Source organism: Pogonomyrmex barbatus, unplaced genomic scaffold (genome assembly GCF_055798465.1).
Source record: "Pogonomyrmex barbatus isolate J1 unplaced genomic scaffold, ASM5579846v1 scaffold3, whole genome shotgun sequence".
NCBI classification, from domain to species: Eukaryota; Metazoa; Arthropoda; class Insecta; order Hymenoptera; family Formicidae; genus Pogonomyrmex; species Pogonomyrmex barbatus.
The window spans coordinates 19,419,212-19,442,661 of record NW_028297127.1 but is presented as its reverse complement, the minus strand read 5'-3'; the positions used below and the strand labels follow the sequence as shown (position 1 = coordinate 19,442,661).

Sequence of the window (23,450 nt, the reverse complement as noted above, 5' to 3'; positions counted from 1 at the left end):
GAAGATTATTTCAACAATTGTAACTTTCAGAGAGCTTGAAGTTTTAAATTAGAATCTTTTTCAGAGAATCATCTAACGAAGTGTAATATCTCGAACAGAGTTAGTAATCAAATTGATCGTTTCAATTGACTGCAGACGAAAGGAAAAATGATTTTTCTCTTCTAAAAGTATTTTATTTAAATTTATTAAGAAGTTAATAAAGGATAAGTTTTTGTCTTGCAAAATTAGTACATTTGCGCGAGGAATGAGATCCATTAAAATTAACAAGGTGTTTATTACAAATTAAAACTCTTTTACAAACTTGGCAAGCAAACGTTTTTATTTTATCGTTTTTTCCGAAGCGAAAAACGGAGCATGCAGAATCGAATTTACGACTCGGTTGCCAGAATTATCGGGTTATCGTATATATCAAAACTTTTGTTGTACAAAACTTTTGTCATATATAAAAAGAAAACACGTAGTTTTTGGTAAAAGTAAGAATTGGGATTTCGTCAAAAATAAATTCTTGCTAGTAAAACATTGTTACGAAACATCCATTAACGCTTTGTAAAGATTATTATTCAGCGATTATCGTTTTTCGCATAACAGTTGTTTGCAATCAAAGTATACGAATTGACAGAAAAATCAATTACGTACGTACGTAACGCGCAAGTTTATGCCACAACATGTCGATTTACAAATGGTACATCTCATGTGTTGCAATTTGCGTGTGAAGAAATGAATTTATGCGAACGATGGAGTATACCATCCACGTCGGTATATCTACGGAGTTTCGTGAACTCAACCTGAAAGCTTGTCTATAAATTTCCCCGCTGAAACGGCCGCTTTGTAAATCGAAAACGTGCGTGACTTACAAAGTTGATGTATAATGTCGCAAATAATTAGCGTGGAATGAAGCAATATATTCCATCCATCCACTGATTTCTTTTTCCACTGACTGCTTTTTATGCAATAAAACACGGATCAAAAATAGTGGCGAAATCTGAAAATGTTTATTACAACATTTTGTTATCATAATCATCATATTGTCACGAGATTAAAATGCATATTTTTTTTCGATTCTGGGAAAAGATTTCCTCTTTTCCGCGTACAAGATTCTAAGTAGTAAAATATCGGATTGGTCAGCCTCGGATGGATATTTGCATATTCACGTATAAATTAGATCTCTCGTATATTCGTTTTAGAGGCAAATATTACTCTAAATTCCAAATGGAATTCCGATGGGAATGCCTCACGCTACGATCTTATCTTCGGTCCATGCATATCTCACGCAATTGTTAAGTCATCGTGAATACGCACGGAATGCAAATGTAATACACAGCCTTGCGACGCGTTATAGCCATAGGGGCGTTCGTGGCCCGTGTTACGAGTAAGTTTCGCGTTCACGGTATTTCGTGTACACCGTCGCATTGTGTATCGCTCACTTTGCCCAATAAATTACAGCGTTATACCCTGTCCCGAGTAAATATAATCTAACTCGCGTTCCGCGGCACCGCCTACGACTCCGCCATTAAAACTCCGCCACTACCGCCGCCGCTACCGTCGAGTTATTGCGGCGCGTACGATTATTTATTCGCGCGGATTGTTTTGCGCCTCGATTTCTGGACACACGGAGTCCATTCCATCGCGCGATCCATAATTATGCCCTGGCACGGACGCAACGGACGGATCCGCGGATGCGTTTTACCGCCGCGCGGCGCGGCGAATCGAAGAGAGATCCGCCTTCGCCGCGACTCTGTAAATATTACGTTCGCCAGGGCGTACATTTTCCGCGGTCGCGATTTACGGGGACAACGTGATCCGAATATCAGGATTTTTTTCGTGCCGCACGTGCGCCGGATATATATATATACGTGCACGCGTGCGTGTGCATCCGTTCGCGCGGAAGTGTGTCCATGACGCGCGCGCTGCTAAAGTGTGTGCCAAACGTTTGTCTTGCGAGTGGCGTTACGCGTCCGCGATTTAATGCCACAATACGATTCAAGTATGTAAAACGAATTTACGTAAATGTCAGCGCGGTTGTGCGTTTGTGCGGTGACATTATGCGCATTCGCGCGTACCTCTTTACGTAAATCTGCAGGCGACAAGTACAATGTGTCTTTGTGTTTCGAGTTCCGCGAAAGAGATTTCATTTGCACATATCGATCATGTAATTACGCATATAATTAAGCAACATCGTTTTTTTTTTGAGCCTGGCGTGTTCAAGTCGTATTGATTTGCTGCGAGCGACGTTCTTCTTTCCTGCGTTATTTTCCTCTCCCGTTTTCCCGCTCGTAAAATATAATAAAATATAATAAATCTTCGATTTGTATTTTCCTACTTTTCATCACCATATTTTTCGAATAATTTCCTAAATCTAATGAAAACTGCACTGAATATATAATTACGAAACGGAGATTCGAACAGTTATGTCTTAAAAAAAGCGTTAGTCTAGCTTCTAAAAAAAAAAGAAAAGATAAGTATGATAAATGAAAATGAAATTCAAGAAGAAGAGATATACGTTATGCAAAAATCTTTAGGATTTAGAGATGCACAAAACGATTGTAAATAGGAATTTGCAAATCCGGGGGAAAACGTATAAATGCAAATTACGTAGCGCTCGCTTTTCCTGAAAATAGTTAACGAGCTAATTTTCCAGTAAGCCATAGAAATATCGTGCGAACTGCTGCTGCTGGATTACGTTTTCTAGGATGTCAATGTGTAATGGACAAATTCATGCGGAATTCGTATCGAACACGAATCTTCCGCTTTCAGTTGGCTACGCAGTTCCGCATCGCGGTTTTGCGACGCGGAGTTACTGAAGCAAAAGCGGAAGCAGGGAGCATAAGGAAAAGATCTCGGACAAAAGGACGAGGAGCGATACGAGCAGCCGAGCACGACGAACGTGGCTCGTTACCATTGTGTAACACCGAAGTTTTCCGTCCGAGTAAAGTCCCAGGAACTTCCGTTTCCGCCGTTTCCTCTTTTAGTTTTCGTCTCTTCTTTTTTTCCCTCGCTCTCTATTCGCGTTGTACTTAATTAGCTGTTGATCATCGCGCATCTGTCGCTTCTCTATCTTCCTCGTTTGCTCCCATAATTAGCGGTCCAACACGACCGCGTTCGTATTACGTACGAAGAGAAAGCTCGTTGCTTTTTTTTTTTTTTGCCATTTCCACCGGTTTTCACACCTTCCTCGTCGCCTTTTTTCCGCGATAAAAACAACGTCGCGATTATTTTGGTTATGTTGTTTCACAAAAATAGAAGATTTATTCGGAATATCAGAGATTACGTAACGTAAGTCTTTTTACATGGTAAGTTTCGTATTGTTGTGACGTTAAATTTAACTTTTCGATTTTCTTTGTAACGATGATTTTCAACCGATCATCAACGTTACTCGATAAAGTTTTGATGACGGATTCCATTTTGTGCGCGTCGCTCTTGAAAGAACGACGATTAAACTCCCGTTTGCTATCCCAATTGAAAGTGCGAAGAATAGATTTAAAGTTCGTAAATATTAAAACAGCAGGCGGAACGTCATCATCGCGGTAAGTTCTGTGCATACACTATAATTATGCATCGCCTTTAGCACTATTTCGTGTTCGAAAAGTTTGCCAACAGGAAGACTGACATACTCCTACGTCTCCTAAACTTCCAAAGAATTCCCGTGAATTGTTGCATCGCGTTTCCTCGCAGTGGATAAGATGAGATACCGTTTCCGATCAAATCTACCCAACAAAACTGTCTTGTAATTTCATCTATCGATTATATATTAATTATTATATAGTAATTTTTTTAATTAATTTTTTAAATCATCTATCATATCTTTTGCATCTTGATTCGATTATCAAAATTATAAATGCCGTTCTAATTTTTACACCTTTAACGGGATAAGGAAAATTTTCCGAGAAGAACACGGTAATTGAGTCAGACCTGCGGATGACCGATGATATTACACACAATTTAAATCCTCGAATGTAATCTCTTGAACGGAGTTGACATTACGCGATACGAAATGAGGGTAGATCGAGTCATTGCCGCGCTGCTAATTATACGGGGCATCTAAATCTCCATGAAACGTCATTACTCGCTGCCAGAGATTTCATTGAGTTAACTCGAACTGACAATTGGACTGACAGCGAGTTTAACGATCTTGCTTCGGTTTGTTTCTGCATTAAAGATTAATATACTTCTATAAAGAGATTAGCATCTCTTTATGGAAATTTTTAGATACGTCGATAATTTTCTCATCAAACAGTTATTCATGGCGTTGTAAGAAATATTAAAAAAATTATATGTATGAATAAAAAGGAAGTTTGAAAAAAGAAATTAAATTCTGCTAATATTTCATTCTGTCAATTTGTATCATAATCATCTTAGAATATAGCAGATTAATTCAAAACATATTTCTATAAATTACTGTCATTTTCGAATAAGTAATGCAATATTTGACGAGATGAATTGATATAATCTGTAATTCTCCCTTTCCTCAAAATTTGATTATATTCTAAGCTTATGTAAATTCAAAGATTAGAAATATAGAACATTGATCGTTTCACAATCTATAATTCAAATCGCAAAATATGGTGAGATAATGTGACAACGTGCAGCTTTACGGAAATGGAAGTCTGGGCGTCTCAAAAAAAGAAATTTAAAACTGTAAATGGATTTCAAGCAGTTATGAACCAAGACACCATGGCTGAGTAGCCTCGGGTGAGAAAAATGAAATAAGTGTGAGCTTAGAGTAAATTATGAACCTTATAATTCTCTGATACGACTCTACTTATTACGACGGCCGCAAAGCGAAATTTAAGAAAAATAAAGTAAATCTCATTATAACGTAACTTAAAATATTAGAAAATTCAGAGTGATGATAACGTTCTGCAAAGTTTGACTTTCGTGGAACGATAAAAATAAAATTGTGCACTCTCAAAGCAGATTGTTTTGCCACAAAATGCCAGACAGAAAAACGAAAAACGTATTTTTGTACAATTATCCGTTTTCAAATTAAAACAATAAAAACTAATTAGCTTTTTTTTAAATATAAAAGATTCACAGGATAGAATATTCAAACAATTAATTTTTTATCAAATTAAAATTTTATTGATGCTGGAATGTGAAATATATATAAGATTATGAATTTATCAAAGAACAATCAAACAGAAAAATAATTACAAAATTGAAAACTGATAACAAAATAAATTTGAAACATACAACTAAAAGTTAAAAAAATATTATTTATCGAATGAAAATCGCGCGTGATTGTTTTCGATATTCTTTGTAGGAACATTATCGGGAGCGTAATGTTAAGCCAACGTTATTCGAGAAAGAAAAATGTTTCGAAAACTTATCACGCATTTTTATCTTTCATTATTCAAATATTTTCTTTCCATACATACATTTTCATCGTAAGATTTTTTATAAAGTTCTCACATGTTAATCCGAGATTCATTTTCTCTATCTCTGTATTTAGCGCTTATAGAGCCATATGAGATTAATGAGAACAAAAGTTAATTTCATTTAGCAAAGAATAAAGAAATCAAACAAATAACAATCGGTTTATTTGTAGAAAAACTGTGTAAAAATAAATCAATTCGAGGCCGGTACGAGTCTGAACGAGTCTGAAATTTTGTTCATGCGATAATAAATAAGAAATTGCGTCTCCGTGCAATAAATAAAAAATTGCGTTCTCCGTTCTCTGTTTTTCTCGTGAATTTCTCGTGAAGTTTGAAAAATTAGTAAAATTCATTTACAAATGTTTCTCAACGCGGTGCCGAAATGTCGCGCGCTTTTGCTTGAAGGGCGAAATCCTAGCGAGCCGAGCATGAAGCAAACGTGACATCGAGTCGCATCATTACCGCTAGGCTATGCCTAGTTATACGCGCTATCTAAATCCCCATGGAAGTCTCGTTAGCCGACGCCGGGATCTCGTTAAAGCGACTCAACCCTATTCCCGCCTCGAAGCTCTCGCGTTGAGTCAGTCACGTTCCCTTTTACAAGCGACGCAATTCGTCGCCCATATCTCTCGGCAACGCCTTCCTCCGTTCATCCGATCGAATTATATCATTACACTTCGATTGCCTTCCGTTTCCACCGATCGACCTTACGACCAGGTCTCCTCGCGCGCGTTACGCTTTTCGCGCGTTCCACGACGACGAGGAACCGTTTGATGGCAGCGTTAACCGTGCCGGATTAAATATTCTTCCCCCATTGGGTTGTTCCACGACACTCGTCCTTTGACCGAGTACAACCCCCTGCGACCGAAACTGAGGGCTAATCGCGTCCCACGAAACTCTGTCTCGTCCCGATATGAATATTTTATTTGGATACCACGAGAAGAAAAAGTTATTTAAAATACGTGTGGATAATTCAGGGATAATTGTTATAATTGCGTCACGAGGATAGAGAGGCGGGAAAATTTGATTACGATGTCAAATTTAACGTTGATTAATCTTAAACTTGATATCATTCGACGTCGAATAATACATAACGAAATTGGATCTTGCTATACAGAGGATTCTCCGGATAAGATGTAATCTACGGACGCGCATGTCATTACGATGTCTTCAGCATAATGGAGGCCACATACGGGTTAATTATTGATGCACCCCGCGTGTGTTTCCGCAATTCTCTAACGCGTTCCTAATTCCGAGTCTGCAGGTACGCTCGAATCCCGAAGGGGAGATGCAGTGATATACAGACCAGTAATACGAGCTTTTTCGCGTACCTATAAATACCGACAAATCCGATCAATTGTACAGTATCGCTTTTACGCCGAAGCATTCAGCTTGACGAAGCCGTTTTTCGGCGGAAATTTATTTCATACGGAATGAGCAGCACATAGGGATGTATTATATGTACAATTGCGCCGTATCGATATATATATATATATATATATATATATATATATATCATTAGACAAAGAGAGAAAGAGGAAGACCGGAATTGCGGAAATATAATATATAATTATCTCTCATAGAGCAAACTCAGAATTGGAAATGCATCGCAAGTGCGATTTTATGCAAATGGGCGGTGCATCGATAATTAACGCGCACACGTTAAACGAGCCATAGTTTTGTTTACAGGCTTTGAAATAAAAATACTCAGAATTTCGTTTATTTATTGATTGAGTTATATCACGCGTATTGAACGTCTCGAAATACATTACGTAATTTATGATAAGGTATCAAACGGTATCTAATGATAGCAGATATAAATTTTGTCCGTAATAATTAACTTTGTTGTCGATTACGTTTATTGTTAATCCAGTAAATCGACGTATAGCATGGCCTACCAGATAATGGTTGTATTATTGATTAAGTTAATCGAAAAGATTCAACGCTGTTTGTAATGTCACTTAACGAAAGACAAAATGCTTATTCGAAATTATCATGTGCTAAATAACACATCACTTTGACTACTTGAAAAAACATTTTGCTTCTACATGAAAATTGAAATACAGTCTGATGTTGATCAGATATCGATATCAACTAGGTTATATAAAAAAGTTTCTCTTCCAATTCTCATCAAGGAATAATGTAAGAAAAAAATACCAATGATTCATACAATACAAAAAAAAAAAAAAAAAATAAAATAAAATAAAATAAAATAAAAAAAAAAACGAAATATTCTAAAGGAGGTTTTAAATTTTTTATGTATTTTTTTGATTTATCTAATAGAAAGATATATCAGTTAGATATTGTGCTAGAATCAGTTTTCTTCGCATAGAAAAGTTTATACTTAATAATATGCGTATAAATAATATGAATTATTTAAATTACAGTAATTTGCGAGATAAATGCTAAATAAATAAGCGAATAGAAGAAATGATGCGATGTGGAACATGGCCCTGTAGAGTAAGATTTTCCAATTTTGAGGATACTTCAATGCGAGACAGTTTCGTTGAAATTTCTCAGTCTCGGCTTGGATTGAGGAAAACTGAGAGATACGTTGGAGAGATATTCAAGTTGACAGTGACACGTAAGTTCGCTTCGGCGCCCACGCGCTAAGGTCTCTGCGAGTGAAAGATATCTGAATAGCGCCCGTCGTCATGAAGATTAGGCACGATTGTAGAATAAAGCTCGGTGAGAGGAAGAAATGGAAAAAGAAAAACATTCGCGCCCGAGATGTTCCAGTAAGAAAGAAATCTTTGACCTTTTATTCGCTCTCGAGAATCGGAAGATAAGTTCCTTTGAGGTCGTATGGTCCTAATGAAACTCCTCGGGGCTGCCGCTTGGATTTATTATCTTCTTATGATCCGCGTAACACTACGAAAGATTGAGCAAAGTTCGAAATAGGTGCGAAATAAGTTTGATGTGCCAACAGATGTGATATCCAGATACACGAAAATTATCGTTTGAGGCAGAGCGATTTCGCAGAGTGGTAATCGCTTAATATCGATTAGTTTTAATCACGGTTAAATTGTAACTGATTACTTGTACAGTATTAAAATTAAAAAATTTAAAGTTAAATTAAGTTCAAGTTAGATTCAACCGATGTCGACGTTAGAGGTTAATTTATATAGAATACATGTGTTAGAAAAAAGCACGATAACCTAATCGTATAACATAATCGTATAAGATTAAGTGTAATATTAAAAACGGAGAAGATATAACTTAATATATAAGTTAATATCATGTTTTAATCTAAAAATATAAGATCGTGTGATATTAAAAATACACAGAAGACATAGCTTATGTATTGAGCTTGGTAAGAACCAATAATAATCTATCGTTACTTGGAGTGGAGGATCACTTGATGCATCTATTTTTTTTCTCTTGTTTCATTAGATGTTGCGGATTGGATCGGAAAGGAAAGAAATTGACGGAAATTTGGGCTTTTGCGATAGTGATTCGTGTACATATAGGTATTATATACTCATGTTTTGATTAAAAACAATCGAAGGAAAATAAAGTCGCTGGATATTTTAAGAAGATCACTTTTAATGATAAAAATTCGACCGTGATTGTGTCATTGTAAAAATTAGAATAATTTTGCGATGTAAGGCATCGTACGTGCCTCGTATAAACGATCTGCGATTAATAGGATAATTGATGAGATTATTCGCGTTCGAGGCATTTTCGAAAACTTATAATCGTATTATCGGTTATCTAAATGGCCTTTAGCCGGTAACGTTCGTGCTGGAGTAATTGGAATCCTTGAAAAGAGTTACGAACTTCCCTGTTATCCTTGATCACCGATATGCACATTCAATTCGAATAAATGTAATTGTGAGAAAAAAATATTATTAATTATATCATGAGAAGATAGTAATTCATTACTAAGAAACTAATATACTATAATATAAATTATAAATATGAACAGTATCAGTGTAACGATAATTGATTAACGAAAATGATTAATAAATTATACGTACGTTTGGTATTATTCAATTTATTAAATAATAACAAATTGCAGACAGGATAATCGCATAAAGAAAGAAGATACCGCAATTATCAATGCTCTCCTTCTTTATTGAGAACCAATAAAATATTAGCAATCATGTGAACAATCAAAAACTTTTTCGAACGGATTTCATGCCGATGTAAAACTGTCATTATCGTTTCAGCGATATCATCAATGCAAGTTAAAAGGTAAAAACATAAATACCGTATCCGTATATAATAAATCGTATATACGAAATCGATTGCGTTTCAACGAATAGATAAACAGATAATGAGGCAATAATGAATGCCTAATGACTGTGCTCGATAAATCCGAATTAATTCCGGCACATCGATAAGTATTACGCAAAAACATAATACGTTTTGCTCGATCAACGCAATGTTAAAAATATCAAAATACAACACTATTCCTAAATTCATCGTCGACGATCATTTCTAAAACTGCTGTACATATATCGATATACAGATTAAGGGCGTCGTGCGAGATTGCTGAATTTGACGAATCGTCGATCTTCTTTGGGAGAGATGGCTCGAAAAAGTTTCGCAGAGAGAAAAAGAGATCTTTCTACTTTAGATATCACGGCAAATAAGGCGCGAATTAAAATTCCGTTAGCGTAACGTTCCGCATTGTAATTCCGTTTGTTAATGATTTCCAATTTTTTTTAAAGTTACGTGCTGTATACAGGATAGAGAATGAGGGATGGCAGGGAAGGAGGGAGGGAGGGAGGGAGGGGAAATACATTCCCTTTAACATCTCTTTGCTTGGTTAACTCCCGCTGGTCGCTCCCAAGAATTATGAGACTCCGGAATATTCCCACCCTGACCCTATTCAGAGGAGTTGCGGCTGCGCAGCTGCGTAAAAGCGCGAGGCCGGGCAATCGGCGCTAAAACGCGCCGGGACTTTAAAGAGAAGAGAGAGCTCGCGGGAAAATGAGAGGTCGGAAGCTTTCCCCTTCTCCCTCTCCCCCTTTCCGTTTCTCTGTCTGTTTCAGTGGACAATGTCCGTCGCTTCTATAAACCGAACGACGATAGCCGCAGCCGAGCTATAGATAATTGCGGGTGTTTCGCACGAAACAGGATCATCCGCAAGCATAACGTGGTTAACGCAACGACAAACTCGCGCGCACGTTCGACGTTGCCTATTAAAATTTATTACGCTATAATATCGTAACGATCGATAGCCAACACGCACAAACGGCCGACGCATCCGCATGCGGGTTTAAGCCGCGTAATCGACGTGCAAACACATTGTGAATGGCACCCGGGTCTCGTCGCGAGAAAGAGAGAGAGAAAGAGAGAGAGAGAGAGAGAGAGAGAGAGAGAGAGAGAGAGAGCGATTTTATTTTAATTTTTATGATCCATCGGATACGATGCAGCCGTCCAATTCGCAAGCTTGATTATTTTTGCGGCGATTATCGCGTCACGTTATGCGCTGACGGTTACGTATCGATGTTATATTCGCGTTTTATAGTTTTCAAACCAATAATTTTATCGTGCTGTATCGAGTAAAGTGAAATTATCGATGAGATTAATTTTACGCAAAGAAAATAAAATTTTTTTTAGTCACACAAAGAGCATACGTGCGTTCGATTTATAAGGATTTACAAGGAGGATTCGCATACAAACAAATCAAATTTTTTGTTAATTCTGGATTAATTCTGATTAATTCTGGATGTTAGAGTGAGTGTTACTCTAGCAGATTTAATTTTCATATTGGTTATATATTACATGACATCAGGGCTTGCGTATTCTGTTAGAGCGTGAATTTTGTGAAAAGGCAGTGGCCGTAAAATAAATGTTGCCTCGAGGCTGTAAATAAGCTAGAACGACCGTGAACAAACTAATGAACCAGTAACGCCGATGCTATTGGCATTGAAACTAGAGAAGCGTGTTGATCCTTTTCCTCGATATATATATACTTATATGACATTAAATCTTTTTTTAATATCGCTGACGTAGTTTCCAACGAATCCAACGAACGATTACCAAGAATTACAATGATGATTCTTAATCTACCGTTATTCTCCGTTTTAGGTTTGCATATTCCTTTTGTCGAGAAGAAAAAAAGACTTTAGTGGGAGGGAAACGAAGCGAACAAAGGAATTTGAGAATTGAGGCACATAGGTTAAATAAATTGCTCTGATAAGCGGAATGTATTAACTCGAAATAAGCTGAAAATCCTCGGCTGAGATATCGCCTAATTCTCCAAAGTAGTGCACCAAAAGGTGAAAAGCGGATATGCTTCGTTCGAATTAATGCTCGACCGTGTCTTGGAACGCGCTCCGCGCGCAAATAATTTACCTCGGGAGCCTCGAGAAGAAGAATGAGTTATTTCGAGAGCCCGTGCGACGGCACAGCCAAGGTCTGATCCTGAGGGAGACGTGACCGCGGGATGTTAATACCGACGGCCGATTTGCTATTGTCACCGTACAGCGCGGCGTAGGTGCCAGGGAAGGGAAGGAAGGGGGGGGGACTTCGCGTCATAGGGAGCAGAATTTTTCATCGGTAGCTTTCTCGAGTCGAGTCGAGTCGAGTAGTCATAAAGTGCAGCACACCTCGGGAGAGCTGCATCGCTTTCCACCCACACGCCAAAGATAAATTATCGTCGATAACATCTGTCGTGCTTGGTTGCGATACTCGCGCGCCGCGATAACGAGACTAGAATGTCTCCGCGTGTCCCACCGCACGTCGCTAAGGTATAATTAACAAGCGATTAATATCGCAGGGAGAAATAAACGGATGGAAACCACGTGAATTTACCTTGTTCAGTTTAGAGAGAGAGAGAGAGAGAAATGGAAATTAATATCAGTCGTGCGACATCGTGATATTTCATTGGTTGAAATACAAAACCGTTATTTCGAAATGACTCGCAAGGGATTCGAATATATTTTCTAATAAATAGGGGACTTGAAAAGGTTATACTCTCTCCAATTTCTCTGAAGATTTTTTTTTTTGCATGCACTTTGAATGGAATCTGATATTCGTCTGCATTACTTAATGAAAAGTATCACATAATTTCTCTTTTCGTGAGAAAAGAGAACACGCTCGATACGCTTTATGCCTGGCATCTCGAATGTGATGGAAATCGACGATATATATATATATATATATATATATATATATATATATATATATATATACACGAGGCGTATTAAATTCCAGCTATATCGATGAAATACGTTTTCATACATGACCGCGGCAGATCGTAACCGACGCAAAAGCAATCGCCAGTTCGCGGACGTATTTTCCGGACGAATTTTCCGCGTCACCGAGGAAATCGGCCCCTCAAGGTGGGTCGGGAGGAAGCGTCTCGGGGGTGCCGCGTCGTTTCTCCTTTCGCGAAAATAAATTGTCGCCGATAACATCTACTCTTTCGCGATACATTGAGCAGACGGCCGCGATAAGGTGACGGTCTTAGGCGACGACGTAAAGAAAAATGCGGTTCCGCGCAAGAATTCGTGGGCGCGTCTACCTGAAGGTTCAGTAATTATTTATGTAGCCACTTTAGCCCCCGTTTACTTCCCGGGTATCCAGAAATATCCGTGGAAATGGTAACGCACTTTTAGACCGATGGCATAGCGTCTGTAAGAATACGATAACATCGCATAATTCATAGTCTCGCTTATTTTATCCGTCTGATTACAATTATTCCGTCGGATTACGACGGCTGCGACGTAAATCCTTTTAATAAGCTTGATATATATATATATATATAAAATTCATGCTAATTTAATCTTACAACAATTTAATGATGCACTTAGTATCATAGTCATCTTAATTTGATTTGTTCGCTCACAAATTGCGTATAGTTATATATCTCACGTGGTAATGCTAGTTAATCACGACTCGTGATGGTATCGTAAGATTTATCCGAATAGCTTTATTTAGACAAATTTATTGCATACGATTCGACTTGGCTGGAGGGACATGTTTAAGTGACTGAAAATTTTGGCAATCATTGCAGACATAGCTGTCGCGTGCAGACCATGGCGTGCGTCAAATGGCATACGTTCAATACAGCGGATAATAGACGGAGATGGAATCGCGATCGTTGACGTCCGGAATTGACAGGGCAAGAAGCTGCAATCCGAGCGCGCTCCATTAATATCTGTGAATATGTGCGTTAAATAATTTTCTTCTCTAATCATATAATCAAAATAAATTTTCAGTTAAATGGAAGACATGCGATGTCTCTATTAAACTTTCTCCGAGATAACCGATTAAATGATGATGCGCGAGCATCGTGATTCTCTGTTCCAAGGTGCACTAAAGAGGAGAGAGAGGGCTCAGGTGAAGAATAGCGTTCGATAAATAAGCGATATATATAACGTTGCATGCCAACGTATAGATACACGGTTAATAAGAATGTATAGTGAGACAGGCGAGAGTAGTATCGCGGCCTCACGTTGAGTTCACAGTTATATACGTACGTCACGGACACGGTCCTAAGAAAAATGCGATGCTGGCCGTCTCTACCGGCGCCCGGCGCCTCGAATGAAAACAAACGATCGCGAGCAGAGAATCCATTGTGCTGTAGCCCGTGGCTATAATCATATCCGTAGAACTTGCACAATGCATCGACAATTGCCTGTCAATCGGACGTGTAACCGGTATCTAGAGCGCTGATAACAATGTCCCGCATCACAAAGGCGCGCGTGAGATTAAAAACCGTCAACGTGCCTTCCGAACGAAGAAAAGCGAGAGCGCGGAAAAGGGAACGCGCGGGAAGGCCGCGCGTGCGAGATAGAAAATTCGTCCCGACGTAAAAATCCGGCGGCAGCTCGTCGTCGCTGATTGAGTTCGAACGGAAAATATCGCGTTCGATCGCGGTTGACATTTCTTCTTTTCGCGTCGCGTTTATTCTTCCGCGTCTTGCGAGTCTTCGTCGCGTTTTATATATATATCAAATGGGAAATGGAAAATATCGTGCGTGGAAAATATCGTGTGTAACGCGATATTTTCCACGCACGATATTTTCCATTTCCCATTTGATCGCAATACGGATTCTTCGCTTTCGACGTAACTGCTAAACAAATATACATCAGCACGTCGCGTGCTTCCTACAATTTTTTCCTACCATTCGCACATGTGACCTCTCTGGTACTTACGTTAAATTTGCGAATTTTTTTTTTCCATGAATACGGCTGGCTTATATATGTGTGTGTATATACGTGTATGTCGCACTTTATTTAGCAGACACACCCGCGTGAAATGAATACGAACAATAGGTATTTTAGCTGGTAAAATTCCAACTTTCCACATTCTCCAAGTATCGGAGTTGCCTGGGTTGTAACATAAACTAAGCCAGCAATGCACTTGTCCACCTCATTGTTTCATGCGTTTCTCTAACTTCCCCATTTGCTTTCTGCTCTTGCCACCGTCTTTCAAACGTAATATCCAAAATGTATTTATGTATCTATGAAAGACAACGTCAAGTTATCTAATTTTGTCATTTAATCATATCTCTTCCTCTCGAACCTTAAACATTTATTTTTTTTTTATTATTTCAAAGTTTCATTAATTAATTTAATTACTTCTATATTAAAAAAACTTATATGGGATTATTTTATAAAATTGATTAAACTACATATGAATTATTTGTATTTAACGTGATGTAAATTCGTAAAATGAAATAAAAGTACGACACCAAAGTTATCAACACGCATATGTAATGTAACAACTTATTATAATCGTTGGCGACGACAGTAGTTTGGCTTTAACGATAGCTTCTACAGGTGGTCGGTTGGCATTTTCGATGTCAATGGCATCCACCTAATCTGGTTACTTCGATATATCCTCGAGTTACGAAACTGTTGGCAACAACATGCGGAATAACAGGAATTTAATTTCGATTCAATGACGAGACAATTACGCCAATTTAAGAATCTTTCTATGTAAAATTTGTCAAAGTGACAAAATTTAAATTCGAATCAAAAGTATAATCGAATATATTTTAAAACCGACAGTTTTGCCGAAAAGCACATTTGTTTCTCAAATAAGATTTAATCCCTTCGGTACATTTTTTTTTTTTTCATAAAAATAATAATGTCTATTAATATTTACATACATTTTATGAGACTTGCTTTACCAAGTGAAAGAAATAAGTACCAACGGTTTTTGTACTTTGCATAAATCCGATATTCATTACGCTACGATTAATTACTTTTAAGATATATTTTTTCCAAATTTTCTTCTCGATAAACAGTTGTCTGGTAACAGCTGCAAAGACGATAAAATTTTGCTGGCAGTACTCTTCCTGGAACCCATTCAACTTGTCCCAGATGCACTTTCGCGAATACAATACAATTCAGCGTTCTCCAATCGGGCTACGGTGCGCTTTACACCCTTGCACGCGCGTAATCTCCTGAGAGATGCAATTTTGTGGTATTTACGTACCGGCGTGTTCGAAATACGAAGCAACCACGTGACAATGCGCGCCGGCGATATTGTCATGTAATTAAGACTATCGGAGACTATGATGTTACGTCGCTCGTTTGAAATTAATTATCGTGATCAAGTCAATGATCGATCCGCGACAAATGCGTAATGCTGAGATTGTCGTCAAATCTTTTCCTCGCACCTCGGAAAACAGAAAGTAGCTGCCATTGCTAAAAACTGTATTTGGTAGCTATATATATGTTGTAATATATGGATAGCTAATATCTTAGTTGTGATATCTATATTATTTGCTACTCTATTTATTGTATTAGGAGCTAGAACAAAACGATTTGCTGTTGCTCCTGATACATAAATATAATAGCAAATAATATAGATATCACAATTAAATATTAGCTATCACAACTAAATATTAGCTATCCATATATTACAACATAATGTAGAAACTACTGATAGCTATTTTCTTTTTTCCGTGCGTATCTTCCGATTCTCGTTCGATCTTTCGTCCTGAGTAGCCGACGTTTTCGCCGAAACGCATCGTCCGAAACTACATCACGTCTCATTCTTCGCTGCACCCTTCGTCGGATGTGACGACACACGTTTCGCCGACGCATTGTCAAAATTATGCGACATCTCGGTCTGCATCGAGGACGTGCTCATACCAGCGACACGACGGATAGGCACGTGCATGGTACACGGAACAGGGATGGGAATGGATGGCACGTCACGCTGAGCTCGTGCGTCGTCATGGCAACGCATCCTCCGTTGGTTGACCTTGAGCAGAGTAGAGAACGTGGGGCTCGCGAAAGGGTGAAGGAAGCACGAGGAAATAAGCGAGAGGCGCGCGAAACGGGCGAAGGAGGCAGAGAAAAAAATAGCGACAAAAGGGGGAGAGGGGGAGGGGAGGGGAGGGGAGAGCTTCTCGTTGCCGCGCGCGATGAAGGTTCCTCTCTGAGAGCATCGTAAAAAAGGATTGAGAGGCATAAAGTTAAAAGGAACTAACGGCCAGCTTTATGAACTGTAAAGGAGTTTCGTTTTCCTTTTTATTGAATAAATCAGCGATGCGAGCGTTTGCGCACGCGCGGTCGTTGCAGATGAAGCACGTTAATGAAGCCGGCAAGCTTCCGCGGCGAGGCCCATTGTTCTTAACACGGTTAAGCAATCTTGAATGCGGAATACTGAACGTAGAACTTAATATAGCCGGCTCGATATTCGGTACAGAGAGAGGGGGATTTATTTCGGTCCGTCTGCGCTCTCGCGTATCGTAGCGGCAGACAGGTATCTACCTGTGAGTTGTGCCTGTACAATACGGAGCTACGATAATTAAGTCGGTGGTAGGTAGTTTGAAGAGGATCCGTTTTAGTTCGTTATGTTCGCGTAACGGTGTATTCTCTATACTCGCGAATTTCATCCAGACAATGTGTGAAAGGAGCGCGGAGAAGCGCGACACGAAGAAGAGAGAACGAGAGAGTTTAGAGAGTCGCGTGATTGCACTTAACGTCAAATACCTCGAGCGCGAGCCTTTGAATTTTCACCGAGGTACGATCCGAGCGTTTTTGCGCGCGGCGGAGTCGTTTGAAATTCCGATCCGTAGAACCGTAGAAGAAATTCGCTTACAAAACGCGCGCCCCGCGCGGGGCACGTAATCGAGCGATGCATATTCATAGAGCCGTACAACCGTGAAAGTCACATTTACTTCTATGTTACACGCGACGCAGATCCCGACCGATAGAATCCTGGATACAATGGCGTTACACAATTTAAGCATATCTCCAGTAGCACCAGATGCTAGAGCAGGATTACGAAACGTATATTCGATATGGTTAATTTAGCACTGTATTTACGATAGGCGCGCCTGCCAGTCCGTTGCGCGCGGTTAAATCTAAATTCTGACAAATGTGCCGTTGATGAAAGTGATTTGTGTGAACGTGTGTACTGAAAAGTATGCTTCAACAGGTTGTTGATTCTATCCTCTATTTTTCCCGCTTTCAGCTCATCGCGAAGGGACGACAATATGAATTTAAATAACAATATAAATCTAAATAGGACGCAACAAAATTTTCTGCCTCAGCTTTCTGAGCATGATGACACATTCGGTTATTCAATTCATGTGTCATAGTGATAACCCATCGTAATTTTTGTAACTATTATGCGCATATTCATGTACATCAAAGAGTAAAAAAGTGCCATTTTCATGAAAGTTAACTGAGGAAGGAAAAAAAATCTCTTATCCTAATATTAATACAATATACGCGTAATGAAAATTTTGCTACAAACGTAAATAAAATTTATTCATTCTACACGAGGTAATAATGAATATTTTACGAATTGTCTCATATAGACCAATCTTTCTTAACAAAAGAATTCAGCTTGTATTAGTTAATAAATAGGAAATGTAAAAGAGAGGTCAAATAAACAAATTGAATAAATAAAATGTTTAATTGTTTGTTTATTTGATCTTTCTTCTATATTTCCTGATTTTCTATTTATTAGATGATATGAATGGAAGGTCGTCTTATTATTCGTGCTGAAACATTTTATGAAACATTTTATTTATCCAATTTATTTATCCAATTTATTTATCCAATTTTATTATCCATCCAATTTGCTCGTTCATTTGATCTCTCTTCTACAATCTTTTTCATCCTCGTCTATAAAATAATTTTCATAAATGTTTTTGTTTGTTTCCGACTCGAGATTTGCATTAATCCGTAATTCAAGATTCTCAAAATTGAAACTTATGATTTCACTTATGATTTCAAACGTTTTCACCGATAAAAACTACGAATAAATGCAAGATTCATTTCATTTATCAGAATCGTTATTATCGGATTCTATTGTCAATATGTACATATAAGATATTTCGAAAGGTTAATATCACCATTATATTTTGTATGTTCAACTCGTATCTCAAATCGAAAACCGATTATTGTCTCGATGAACTACACTACAAAAACAGTGAAAAATGTCAGACCGATGTTGCTATACATCTTAATTCCTGAACTGAAACGAGAATATTTTCGCAAAAAGTAACAGATGCATACTTTGATTTAGATCATATAATTTCATTTCTTTTATCTCATGTCAGAGTTATAATTATTATAATTATAATTTCACACAATTCATGTCTTAAAAAGACATAAATGTAAAAATATAATGTGACAATAGAATGGTAGATTTATTGAAAATAGAATTCACCGAAACTTTAGAAAAAAAAAAATCGAAAAAGATCAAAAGTCGTGTGACAGAAATAATGTTTGTCAATAAAGGAAACTATTCATTTAGAAGATTTTTTCGTTTTTTTTCCCAATGTCGGAACGGAAATGAAAATACTTTCTACTAGGTTTCTGTATGCATGAATGCCAAAGCGTTCCAAAATAGAGTCAGGTTTCCGAAATGGCAAAATAGTACTTGTGTCAAAGAAATCTGTGTTTTACCTCTTTTGATGATTTGAAACCGAAATAATAGACAGTTGAATCGACAACCTGTTGGAACGTACTTTGTAAACGCGTATATAAAAAAAAAAAGATTTCTAGCAAGAATGAAGCTTTCCATTCATCGTGACGGCAGTCGTTACTTGTACTTGAATACTACACAATTCAGCAACGTGGTTGTGTAAAGTGCAGAGAATAGCAGAGATACGAATTAATATAACATTTATGAAATGAGCGAGGAAGAAAAGCGAGTCGTCTTATAATTGTGGCGTTGATCGTTGCCAGAAGATATATTAAATACATTTTTTATAAATAATTCTTGCCCGAGTAAGCTACAAATAAATCAAGAGTTCAAAGAACAGAATCAAGAGAACAAAGGCGAAGGAAAAATCCATTCAATTATGATGTCCTAAATTCAATTATTTCCTATCAACTTAGATCGCATATGCAATTTATAACATACTTGTACAATAAGATCTTTAGAGTGTAATGATATTTATAAAAAGTATGAAATCGCAATAGCTGACAAAAATCAAATTACGATTAATGGCACCCTTCTCATTGTTATTATTTTTGATATTGCATGCGTTTATTGCCACATGCGGTCAAATTCATTAAGCGAGCGATAAGCAAACGATTCGAAACACCGGCGATATTCTGACCGACAATCACCGCTCGTAAAAATTCGCATTTCTCATTCGTCAGCGTCTCGACCGTGCCGTGTTATCTCTCGCGTCCCACGGCGAGCGGTATTTCCCACGGGAGAGGACGGAAATTTCGAATACAAGTATTTATTCGCAAAACCCAGGTAGATTAGTTTTGAATTAAAAAACAACTTTAAATTAATAGTCCGTTCGTCGCGCGGTGAATGATTACGCTTGACAGACGTATGGACGCATATCACTCTTGAAAAACGGAACTCCCAGCATGTCCGATTTGCGGGAACTCGCGGAGAATTTCGACGTCATAGTTTATGTTTAGAAACGCGAAGAAAGAGATTCGTGGCCGCGTCGCGTCCGATCCTATACCGCCGACTTGGAATTCCCTTGGTTTAAAATCTAACGTGTAAATTACGTTACGTGTAAATATTGCATTTAATATATATTTCTCAGTTTAAATAAATGCGACGAAATTCAGGTCGCTTTCTCATTAAGCATTCAGCTCCTGTGTCCCGCGAATGTTGGCTGTAATTGAAAGACTTAACTCGCTCGTGTGCGCGGTAGAGAAATTTTATTAGTACATCTGTCGACGTTAAAATTACGACGTTAAGGTTTCCGAATAAAATATGCAAACTTTTACTTCCAGCATTATGAAATAGTAATAAAATTTAAATATAATGTAAATGTTCAAATTATTATTTTCTGTGGATTAAAATATACTTGAAAGTAGAACACTGTACTTTAAGAACACAAATTTATAATAAATAATTAATAATTTTCTTAACATTTATAATTTGGAATACAGAGTACAGCGTAATTTATAATCGGAGCAAAAATATAAAGACACATTTCCATCGGTTACGTCGCAGGTTCAGAATTGGTCGTAGCGAAGAATTTAATGCTCTCGCCCATTGATCCTTGATTCCTCATTCGTCGCGTTCAACCGCGGAGTTTGCGGAAAATCGCGATGTCGACAGTACGAGGAGTTGTACAATGGAGTAGCGAGACCTGGACCCTTTTGTAAGTTATACGAAGTAGTTTTAAACTAAGTTATCAAGCTGCGGAAACGCGGCTGCAAAAGCGAACCGCGCCGCTTTTTCAAGCTCGCTCCGATGTTAATGCATTCGAAACCACGAGATCCTGCCTTTCGTGTCGCCGAACGAGGGCATCGTGCCGCAAGTCCTCGCGCGCGAATACATATATATATATATATATATATATATATCGCCATACTGTATAACCGCCCGCTGTGAAGGTCAAAGGTTAAAAGGAATCTCTGACAAAGAGCATAGAATTGGCTCCGTTTCGCATAACCGCGAGCCGAAATTTCGAATGCATGCCAATTATACGTTCGACAAAAGGAGGTATTCAATTAAAAACGCACGGCTGGATATTAATTGTTCAGATTGAAGTCAAATGAATCGAATGGGCGTCGCGTCGAGGTGTCAGGATCACCGTTGAGAGCCGGGCGAAAATAATTTCGCTGCGTCGACTTTCGGAGAATTTGTACATTGATTTTGCTCGGTTGCAGGGCTGCGGCATTGTTTTGTATCAACCGAAAGATAGACAGCTAATTAGAAATATGAATTCAATACTCGAGCTCTCTTTTATTTGGCGTGTATAATCCTCTTTCGATGAAAGAAAAAAACTCTTCTAATTTCGAATTTATTTCGAAATTAGAAGAATGGCTCTCACGGATTTAGATGGGACAATATAATATTAAATATATATTTTCTAAGGTATATAAATTTTAAAGCATATAGACTGTTTCTAATTGATGTTTAATAAAATGCTCTTGGAATTTCAATTTTTTTAAATTAATTTTCCTCCAAGAATATAAATAGATAAAAAATCCGTTTAATTTTTACAATAAACTTTTATACAATTCTCGTACGAATTGAATTATTAAAGACATAATATCAAAAATTGAAAAGTCGTAATAAATATAATAGCTTCCGGCAGCACTCCGGCATACAAATTTCATTTAATTACCGCGGCATATGTTTGTGTTAGTGACTGATTGCTTTACTGTTAGATGTACCGACGATGAATTAATTATCTTTTGGTTTGCGATGATTCCCAAATTTGATCTGTTTTTCACTAGATTACAGTTATCTCGCTTATAACGTTATCGGGAAAAAAGATAATCTAATTGATCAGGCTTAACATTAAAGTTGGTACACAAATATTGACGTAAATTACTCGGGAAATAATTCATCGATGAGATTTAGCGTATAGATATTAATGGGAATTAGAGATGTTATCTAAACGAAACATTAATCAAAATGTAATGTAATACCCGCTAATTTAACGGTCAACGATTAATTTTTTTTGGCTCTTGCCCACGCAAATTTGAAATCTTTATGCGATCTTTAAGGTGAGATATTTTTTTTTTTACTATAAACTTAAGTCGAATTCTGGATTAATTCACAATCGAAATTGTACGAAGATAAAAAAATATATGTATATACATGACTTTATACTAACTCTTATATTTTTTTACCGCGTAAGAAGAGTCACATTTTTATCACGTTAGGACATTTCCATTTTCCGCAAGAATCGTAAATATCCTTATATTATATATCGCGCTCTTATTCTTATATCCCGAATACGTACGTAACATAGAGGCACGAGTACGCTCGTTTGATAGCCGAACGAGAGATAATCGAGTCGAGTGTCGTTCCATCCGCCCGTTTTACACCCGTCGCGTATCACAATAAAACACGTAACGGGAAGCACGATCGGAGCGCAAGTAAATCGAGTACTTCCGCGAGCGATCGAAGAACGAGAGGGAGGCCGTAAACCGGCGACGCGCAACGGACGCGAGCGCGTGTCGCGGGGACGCGACGTGATGCCTCGCGTCGGGGAGGACGGGCGATAGAGTGGGTGCGAGATAAAAAAAAAAGAGACAAAGAAAGGAAGATCTCTTCGAAAGAAAAGAAACAAACAGCAATTTTGATGTGTGTATTTACCATTTCCGCGCCATCGCGTCGCGTATCGGACGCTTCAGGTGCGCGTCGCTCTCATATCCTCGTCGGCCTCCTCGTCCTCGTCGTCCTCATCGTCCTCGTCATCGGCCGGCGCCCCGTCGTAGCTCTGTGGAGAAGCCGCGAGGGAAAAAAAGAGACGCGGGATCGGCCGGCACGCCGATTTGATCGCCGTGCACGAGAGGGCAACGAGAATACAACGTCTTATTGGAACGTCCTTCTTTCTCTTTTTCACCCTCCCTCCTTCGCCCTTTCTCCCTCTTTCTCGAAGATACTCGGAGCCGCTGGAAGGTGACGGGCACGAATTAAAAACACAGTACAAGACGCGCACACGCGTGAAGCGCGGAACCGACTGGCTCGGCTCGCCCGCCGCCCGCCGCGATCTCCGGCTCCTGCGTCAGCGCCACCTGCTCCACACGGATGCTGCCCCTGCAGTCGTCCGCCCGCGCGAAAATCCTCTGCGTTGCATCGCACTCTCATCCTGCGCCTCGCCGCGGCGAAACGGAAACGGGACGAATTCTCAGAAGCTACGTCCGCCTTAGGATGTCGCGATATCTGAATATCTAATCGAAATGTCCGAGTGTTAAAATTTAA

The 23,450-nt window shown here is 38.5% G+C and overlaps 1 protein-coding gene across 2 annotated transcripts in view; it reads right to left on the bottom strand.

The window, feature by feature from the left end:
* The window catches only part of Dgk (diacyl glycerol kinase 1), an 86,036-nt gene extending 62,810 nt beyond the window's left edge, over nt 1–23,226 (bottom strand). The window contains exon 1 of one of the 2 annotated variants that reach the window (XM_025217511.2): nt 22,842–23,226. The gene's annotated coding sequence lies outside the window, so the exon portion shown is untranslated. The remainder of the gene's footprint in view (nt 1–22,841) is intronic. The other variant, XM_011633872.3, reaches the window with a different exon arrangement.
* Nucleotides 23,227–23,450: the final 224 nt, after the last annotated feature.